This window comes from Mus pahari, chromosome X, assembly GCF_900095145.1.
Source record: "Mus pahari chromosome X, PAHARI_EIJ_v1.1, whole genome shotgun sequence".
Lineage (NCBI taxonomy): Eukaryota > Metazoa > Chordata > Mammalia > Rodentia > Muridae > Mus > Mus pahari.
The window spans coordinates 43,518,826-43,528,611 of record NC_034613.1 but is presented as its reverse complement, the minus strand read 5'-3'; positions in this window follow the sequence as shown (position 1 = coordinate 43,528,611).

Sequence of the window (9,786 nt, the reverse complement as noted above, 5' to 3'; positions counted from 1 at the left end):
TGAGAATTCTTTGTTTAGCTCTGTACCCCATTTTTTAATGGGGTTATTTGAATTTCTGGAGTCCAGCTTCCTGAGCTCTTTGTATATATTGGATATAGGTCCTCTATCAGATTTAGGATTGGTAAAAATCCTTTCCCAATCTGTTGGTGGCCTTTTTGTCTTGTTGACATTGTCTTTTGCCATACAGAAGCTTTCTCCACTTTTCTTGGTCTTGTTTGGTTTGGGTTTGGGTTTGGGTTTTTAGACAGTGTCTTACTATGTGCCACCACCTTTAATCCCAGCACTCGTGAGGCAGAGGCAGGCAGATTTCTGAGTTCAAGACCAGCCTGTTCTACAGAGTGAGTTCCAGGACAGCCAGGGCTACACAGAGAAACCCTGTCTCGAAAAACCGAAAGCAAAAAACAAAACAAACAAACAAACAAACAAAGGTGTGTGCCACCACACTTGGCTCTCTTCTCTTTTTAAATGTTTTTTAAAATTATTTTTAATTATGTGTATGTGTGTATATCTTTATGTGGGTGTGTAGGCATGAGTGTAGGATCCTGCAGAGGCCAGAGCCGTTATTTCCCTGAAGCTTACAGTTACAGGTGCTTGTGAACCACCTGATGCAGGTGCTGGGAACTCAACTTGGGTTTTTCAGAAGGGCAGAAAGTGCTCTTAACCTTTCAGTCATCTGTCAGCCCTGTAGTTTCCTCTACTCTCACATATCCAAGACTCCAGACCAGCGAATGAAGTCAAGTGCTTTCAGACTGGGTCTTCCCATGTCAATCAAAACAATCAAGAGGAACCCCCCATAAGACATGCCCACAGACCAATCACTCATCAACACTTGCTTAATGAGTGATCCCAGGTTGTATCAAGTTAACTAACCATCAGCAGAAGCTGTTTAACAAGATTTTTTTCCCTCTTTGTTCCTGATGAAAAGTAAGATATTTGCAAAAGCCATTTAAAAATGAAAAAGGAATACTAGGTGTTAGGAAGCCCAAATCATGTGGAGTAGAGGTGAAGGAGGAGAAAGAACCAAAACCCACATGTTTTCAGCAGGGCAGCTGTTCCACAGTTGCTGGTGGATAGTAGCTGGATCAAAAGGGCTCTGTCCCCATGAATAACTTGACCACATCAAAATGAGTTGCTTTACTATTTACACTCTTTATCTTCTATTTGGGGGGGAGGATTCCTTTGAATGAGTATTTTCAATTTTTTGTGTATTAAAAAAATCTTCTCTATAAAACATTTCATCTTTCTCTCTGCTTATTCTCATCTTCCAATTAGTTTTTTTTTTTTTTAGTTTTATTTATACTTGTAGACATCTTTCTCTTGGATGATCCGATTTTTAAGATTTATTTATTTGTTTTATGTGTAGGAGTACCGCGTCTACATGTGTGCCTGGTGCCCAGGGAGGCCAAAAAGAGGGAGTCAGATTCCCTAGAACTGGAGTTACAGACAGATGTGAGCAATGAACCATTGGGTGCTTGGAACTGAAGCTGGGTCCCCTGCAAGAGCAGCCAGTGCTCTTGACCACTGATCCATCTCTCCAGCCCTAATTTCGTGTTTTCTTTTTTTTTTTAAGATTTATTTATTTATTATATGTAAGTACACTGTAGCTATCTTCAGACACTCCAGAAGAGGGCATCAGATCTTGTTACGGATGGTTATGAGCCACCATGTGGTTGCAGGGGATTTGAACTCCGGACCTTCGGAAGAACAGTCGGGTGCTCTTACTCACTGAGCCATCTCACCAGCCCTCGTGTTTTCTATTATTCAGAAGTGGGTTTTGTTGTGTAGTCACCTCTTTGGGAGCAGTCCCTTTGTTTCTGTCATGGATATGCTTAGAAAGGTCTCCCCTAAGACTGGGAACATAGTTAAATTGGTAAAGAGCTGGCCTAGAGTGCTTGAAGTCCTGGGTTTGATCCTCAGCACGACATAAAGCGCACCCCCAGCACTTGGAAGGTAGTCAAGAGGAACAGAAATTCAGGGCCATCTTCTACTATGTAAGACATGAGATCCTATCTGAAAATAACAACAAAATGTCTTAGCTAATCCAGAATGACAAAAATTGTCCACCAGAACTGTCTTTTGGAACTGTCCTGAGTTGGTCTTACTTTGTCATTTTGAAACTTTCAGGACACTGGTACTAGATAGGCACTTATTGTACACATCTATCAGGTCCTGTACCAATGGAAAGTAGAGGCCCCGGGGAAAGACTTGCTAGTTGGAGCCTCCTACTTACAAGTGGGCTGCATAGAGACGTGGAGGGTGGCCGCTTCTCTAGGGCACACAGTTCCCCTCATGTTACAGCCTACACAGGCCTTTTGTCAGAATTCAGGTTGGTATACGTGAAATCTTTGGAAGAGTAGGCAGTCAAAAACTAGAGAGGAGTTATAAAATTATTACTACATAGTCTTCAGAAACACTATTTTATTTGTTTGTTTGTTTATCTGTGGATCAGTGTGCTAAGTGTGGAGGTAAGAGGACAAATTGCTGGAGTTGATCCCTTCCTTCCTTCCTTCCTTCCTTCCTTCCTTCCTTCCTTCCTTCCTTCCTTCCTTCCTTCCTTCCCTCCTTCCAGGGATCCAACACTGGTTGCCTGGCTTAGTGGTAAGACAAGCCATGTTTCTAGCCTCACAAATATTTCTTTTCTTTCTCTTTCTTCTTTTCTTTTTTCCTTCCTTCCTTCTCTCTCTCTCTCTCTCTCTCTCTCTCTCTCTCTCTCTCTCTCTCTCTCATTGTTTCTTTCTTCTTTTCTTTTTGTTACTCAAGACAGGATTTCTCTGTAGCTTTGATCATCTTGGAACTCGCTCTGTTGACCAGACAGGCATTGAAATAAGAGATGTGCCTGCCTCTGCCTCAGAGTGCTGGGATTAAAGGAGTGTACCACTATCAGCAAGCATAAATATAATTTTGGGTGGCTATATTTTATTTACAAACTTGATTTTCTTTTTAAGTATACTACTAAACCTTTTTTGTTTGTTTTCCACACACTGTGCTTCTTCTGGATTAGATCGAGCTCTTCTTTCCCTCTTTCTGTACCCAAGAACTATGAACAGAGAGGAAGGTGAAAACCTAGAGGGGTGGGGCTGTCTGGAGCAGGAAGGGTGTGGGGAACAGAGCAAGACGTGTGAGGAGGCAGTAAGTGAGAAAAGGTATACTTTACACTCAGGAGGCAGGGGCAGGCAGACCCTCTGAGTTTGAGGTCAGCCTGGTCTACAGAGTGAGTTCTAGGACAGTCAGGGCTGTTATACAGAGAAACCCTGTCTTGAAAACCAAAAACCAAATCAAACCAAACATAAACAACCAACTAAGCAAACATTCCTAGTAATCCATAAAGCAAAGAAAGACTTGATGGTTGTAGCTTATCTCTAGTTTCTAATGTTTCTAATGTTAAAAGTTCTTTTATTTACCCAGACTCCCTGTATAAAGATACATAACTTGTTTTTTTGAAAACAGTCTCTCTACACAGCCCAAGGTGGACTCAAACTCAACATGCCCAGCTCAAAAATCGAACTACTTAAAATCAGGAAAAAAAAGGTATGCGGAACAAAAAAAAAATGGTAATAGCTGTTTTTGAGTCAGAGCAGATGGACAGCCAGGGGCAACTGACTTTAAGGAAGAAGCCACGCGGCAGAAGCAGGTGACAGGAACACACACGTCACAATTCCCAGAGGACTGACTCATCAGTGCTCTGTTTTTCTGAATGCAGGTAACATGGTTAAGACCTCACGTAGGATTCAATTGTGAAACTATTATATCGAAGACAACAATGTTCTATCTATTTACTGGGTGGGAGAAATTCCCATTTAATAGTGAGTGCTCAGAGGTCAGAGGACAATTTACAGGTGTTGGTTTTCACCTCACAAAATGTGGGGACACATGATTAAAGCCAGGGCCTTTGTGCACTATCAGCGTGCACTCTACCAACTGAACTCCACACAAGCCTGGCTTCTCTCTGAGAGCTCTGGGGACTGAATGTCAGGAAGCAGGTTTCTGATTAAGCTACTCCCCAAGTACTCCCCAGCACTTTTAAGGTAAGAGGATCGGTATTTCAAGGCCACACTCAAGTATGTAAAGCTTTTGAGAGAATCCTAGGCTACAGTAGCCCCTAAAAAAAAAACAGAATGCCAAAAACCCCACCTAAAATTTTCTCCATGACCTCTATTTTTTTCTCTCAACAAACACAAAACTTTACTTTTTCAACACTAGAGACCACAGCGGTATTCCTAGATGTTTCCCACACCCATTTCTCCAAGTCTTCCAGCCTTATCAAAACCTGGAAAGGTTTAATGTATTCTGAGGGAGATGACTCACACGAGAGCTTTAAAAATCCATCTGAGAGCCAGGCGTGGTGGCGCATGCCTTTAATCCCAGCACTTGGGAGGCAGAGGCAGGCGGATTTCTGAGTTCGAGGTCAGCCTGGTCTACAGAGTGAGTTCCAGGACAGGCAGGGCTACACAGAGAAACCCTGTCTCAAAAACCAAAAAAAAAAAAAAATCCATCTGAGAATTATGAGGAAAGCTTCGTTAGAACAAGGAGGTTCCTTTTTATTTTATTTATTCATTCATTGTTTGGTTGTAGTGTGGTGTGTGTGTGTGTGTGTGTGTGTGTGTGTTCCAGTGTGACCACACCACAGCACCCATGTGGAGGTCACAGGACAACTCCTTTTTATGCCTGAGTCTAGACCAGGGAAAGGACAATACAGGTGAGTCTGTAATGTCCTGTGCTCCAAAAGCAGTGAGACAGGTGACAAGAGAGCACAAGGGCTGGTGGGAAAATGGAGAGCAGTAAGTTCCAGGGAGGGCTCAGTGGAGAAAGAAGAAAAGTGAAGACCAGAGTTAGGATCCCTAGCTCTTACGTTTTAAAAAGAAAGAAAGAAAAACTGGTAGCATCGGGGCCCAACTGTAATTCCAACACTCACCCTGGAGGTGAGACAGATTCAAGGGCAAACTGGGTAGAGCTAGACTAGCTAAATCATCAGCAAGCTCCAGATTTAGTCAGGAACTCCAATTCAGTAAATAAAATGAAGATTGAGGAAAACATCAAATGACAACTTCTGTCCTCCACAAGCACACAAATACACACACACACACACACACACACACACACACACACACACTACATACACTATATATGCAAAGTAAAAGTTCTAGACAAAGGAATCCATGTGTGTTACAAGCAAACCTTTGACTAGGGGGACAGTTGGGGCGGGGGTGTCAGGAAGTGGTGTGGAAAAGCTACCAAGTTTGAAAGTCACTTCGGTGGTCATGAGTTAGAACAAGGAAGCCGGTTACAAAGTACATTCAGACAATATAAAGCAAAAACTTGAAATTTAATTTGACAGTTTATCAGAAACACTTGAGGTTACAAATCATCATAAAAAAATTTAAAAGCATTTCTCTTTCAAGTGGCTGGGGGGGGGTGTCTATAAAATTCACATTTACAAATGGCAAAGAGTGCCCATAATCCTTCATACGAAAAAGTTATTTTGTCTGAAGCTGCCCACAAGAGTGTAAAATAGGCCAGAAGAAAAATGCGAAGAACACATTGGTAAGGAGGCTATAAGTCTTTGAAAATACTGGCTAATGCCACAGAAAGTCAAAAGGCATGCTTAAAGTTCAGCCGGGACCTCCAAAAGCCGTGTGTGATATCTAAGTAATTTCTGATTATTACCTGCAATCAGCTTAATGCATTTCCTCTATTGTTAGTGTATTCATTTCTACAGAAAATTTGGCTTAAATGACAGTGCATTACTCAGAAAGATTCTGGAATAAAATTGCCTCTGTTTAAATTCCTTATCTGATATTTACTAGCTGCACGATCTGGGAAATCTTTAACGCTCTCTGGACCTGCATTTCGTTATCTGTAAAGTTAAGATGAAAGAAAAAAGCAAACGTTCGTATCAAAGCAGTTCTACTGCCTAACAGACATATAATAATGGTAAAAAATGTTAACTATTCTCAGTAACCAACTATTAGGGTTTCTTTCACCCTCAACCCCCCAAAAATGTTTTCCCTCTGTACCTGTGGGTTCCAAATATTTGGATTCAACCAGCCTCAGATTGTAAATTTTTGAAAGACAAAATCAGATCCATATTGAACAGGATTTTGTGTTTCATTCCCTCAACAATACAGTCTAACAACTATTTACATAACTTCCATATAGTGCTGTATATCACTGGTAATATAAAGACGATTTAAAGTATATAGGAGGTGGTGTCAGGAACATCTCTACACATATCGGCAAGGTTAACTTCAGCTTTCCCTGTCTTGAAGAAATGCCCCCAGAGCCTCCCCTGAACAGTCTTGTGAGTTGTCCCAAGGCTGGTTTTTTCACCCACCTCCCTATCTTGTAGAGGTTGCCTCCTGGGTTCTGGAAAGGCATGGGACTTTTGACCTTGCCACCCCAATAAGGGTACAGCTGCAGGTCATAAAATCATAAGGCTGGAGTCTGGAACCGACCTCCCACGACAGAGCAGCCCACTGAGCAACCCTGTGGGACCTGGGATCTGGGGAACTGACACCATGCTGGTTTCCATGGTCTAAGTAAAAAACAAACAAACAAAAAACAAACCCAAAAAAACTCTGTATGCACTTGGGCCTTTTTCTTTCTCAGGCAAATCTATGATGAGGCCAAGCTAGCCTTCGTAGGTGTTGCTACGTAAGGAACTCTTGGCTCTGATAATGCTGAGAACTATGGGGAAAATAACTGAAGTAATTAATGGAATGTGATGTTGAGGTAGTTCCAGTGGTCAGGGCAGGGTTCACAAAGGTGACCAATGAAGAAGCAGTCATTCTGCTGAGTGGTGAGAAGGAATGTTAGAGTGAAGGGGCAGGGGAAGCCAGGATGCTGAGACAGGTTTGAGGACTGGTAGAATGGTGCTGTGGTGGAGGCAAAGGAGTAATGAGGGGTTAAAGAGAGAAGTAAGCAGGGGATAACATATGTGGATTTGTAGGCCACAGAGCAGTTTGTTTTCTGAGGTGCTAAGGAAGTGATGTGATATGATTTATACTTGGAAAAGATCCTCTTCCTCCCAAAAGTAAAATAAATGAATAAAAATTTGAAAAATAGTAAAAATAAACAAAAATCGGATTGGCAAGCTAGCTCAGTCATCAAGGACACTTGCCACCAAGCCTAACAACCTGGGTTCCACTCTAGGACCCTCATGGTAGAAGAGAACCAACTGTTGCAGGCTGTCTTCTGACCTTTATATGAATAAGGCACACATGCATGCTTTTAATGTGAAATCAATCACAAATAACTTCAAGTGCAGGGTGAAGAGTTAAGGCGCTGAAAAGAAGAGATAGAGGTCAGCTGGGAGGCGTTTATGGCAGTCCCAGTGCGTGCTTGAAGTATGTTGGGGGCCAGCTCAGAGATCCCAGAGCCTGCTTGGAAATGACCAGGTCAGGTTGTCATAATGAGGAACAGTTTCTCCATCACTAAAGGACTTGGCTTTTTTTTTTTTTTTTTTTTTAGTAAAACTGAGTCCCACAAAGGATTCCAGCAGAAGAGAAACTCACTTTAACTAAAGCATATGCTGTTTTGCCATTTCTTTTAGTTCTTATCTTGGAAATGGTTCCTTGCTACATTGCCCAGGCTGGCTTTGAATTTCTGGGGTCGAGATCCCTCCTGCCCTTGCCTTGTGAGTAGTTGAAATAAGCAGTACTCACTCACCATCACTTCTAGCTCCTACTAAAGGAATTTTTGTTTGTTTGTTGCCTTAGGGTTTCACATAGACCATCCTGATCCGGAACTCCTTATGTAGCTGAGGATAGCTTTCGAATTTCTGGGACTGGCTCTTCCATGGGTCCTGAGTTTAACTCCCAGCAACCACAAGGTGGCTCACGGCCATCTGTAATGGGATCTGGCGCCCTCTTCTGGTGTGCCCTTCTATCTCTACCTTTCCAATGCTGGGATTCATTACAAGAATGTATAGTTGTTGGTTGTTTTTTTTTTTTCAGACATCTTTATGAGTGTTTCACCTACATATATGTCTGTATGCCATGCACATGCCTGGTGCACAGAGGCCAGGAAGTGGCAGATTCCTTGAAACTGGAATTATGGATGTTTGTGAACCACCATGTTGATGATGGGAACGGAATCCCGGTCCTCAGCAAGGGTAACTTGTGCTCTTAACTGCTGAGCCATCATTCCAGCCCTGTATTTTCTTTTTTTAAAGATTTATTTATTTTGGAATGTGCTAGTTCATATGCTGGACTTTACAAAAAAAGAGAGAGATGTATGCGGGAGGTGGGGCTAAGGAGGAAGTAGATTAGGACATAGGCTACTACAACAGTCTAGACAAGAAATCATGGCCAGTATTCCACAGCAGACTTGCCTGATTTGGCCACAGAACACCTGTGAGATGTGCTGTGAATGAAATTAATGTGTACAAAGCACTTAGCATAGGATCTGACAGTAGACAGCAGTTAGCCACCATTGCCACTATCACTCCTGAAGCCCATGAACCCGCTTTTCAGAAGACTCTTAGAGGTTCTTGTGCTCTTAAAAATGCAAATGAAATCTCCTCGTTTCTGGAGGAGATTAAAACCCTCAAGGGCCTTCCCACTGTGGAATGCAGAAAATTCCTACTTCTTGCCATAGCCTTCAAGGTCATTCATGGTGCCACCCTGGCCTTCTTTTCTAGTCTTAGGTCCGACCACTCTTCCCCTAAGCAACCCCTAAGCTCGTCACCATCTCCACTTCTACTTTCTCTTCCGTTAGATTTTCTCTGTGGCAGCTTTACACCACTTCAGCTCAGCCATCACCTTCCCTAATCACCTAAGAACAAGGCCTGCCTCTCCTGGTTCCTTCACAGCACAAGTCATCCTTGAGCTGGAGTAGCTCAGTGGTAGAGAACTTGGCTAGCATGTGTAAGGTCTTGGTCCAGTCTGATTTTTTTTTTTAAAGATTTATTTATTTATTATATGTAAGTACACTGTAGCTGTCTTCAGACACTCCAGAAGAGGGAGTCAGATCTTGTTACAGATGGTTGTGAGCCACCATGTGGTTGCTGGGATTTGAACTCTGGACCTTCGGAAGAGCAGTCGGTGCTCTTACCCACTGAGCCATCTCACCAGCCCCCAGTCTGATTTTTAAGCCTGGTATTGGTAGCAGATACACATCTGTAATATCAATCTGGCCAGAGGAACCCCTGTTGAAAAAATAAAAAACAAAATAATATAAATAAAATAAAAATGTCTATTTCTCTAACTAGAATGAATCTAGCTTGTGTTCCCCAACACATGGAACAGAGAAAAATGTTTCTAGAATCTTGAATGCAGGGAAGGACACCAATTGGTTAACTTTACAAGCTTAATGGTAACACAGTTAACATCTCTAAATCCTTTACAGATGATTCTAAGCATCTGTAAAGGAGAATTGCAAAAGCTTTTATGTAATAGACCACCAACGCTTTCTTGGGCAGCAATATTCCTGAAATATGTGCTTAGATGTTTCTGTTAAAACATGTTATCTCAGAGGCTGTCAAGATGGCTCAGTGGTTAAGAGCACTGACTGCTCTTCTGAAGGTCCTGAGTTCAAATCCCAGCAACCACATGGTGGCTCACAACCATCCATAATGGGATCTGACTCCCTCTTCTGGTGTGTCTAAAGACAGCTACAGTGTACTTAAATATAATAATATATAAGCCTTGGGCCGGAGCAAGCAGAGGTCCTGAGTTCAATTCCCAGCAATCACATGATGGCTCACAATCATCTGTACAGCTACAGTGTACTCATATACATAAAAGAAAAATAAATAAATCTAAAAATTGCATTGTCTCCTCACTTAGA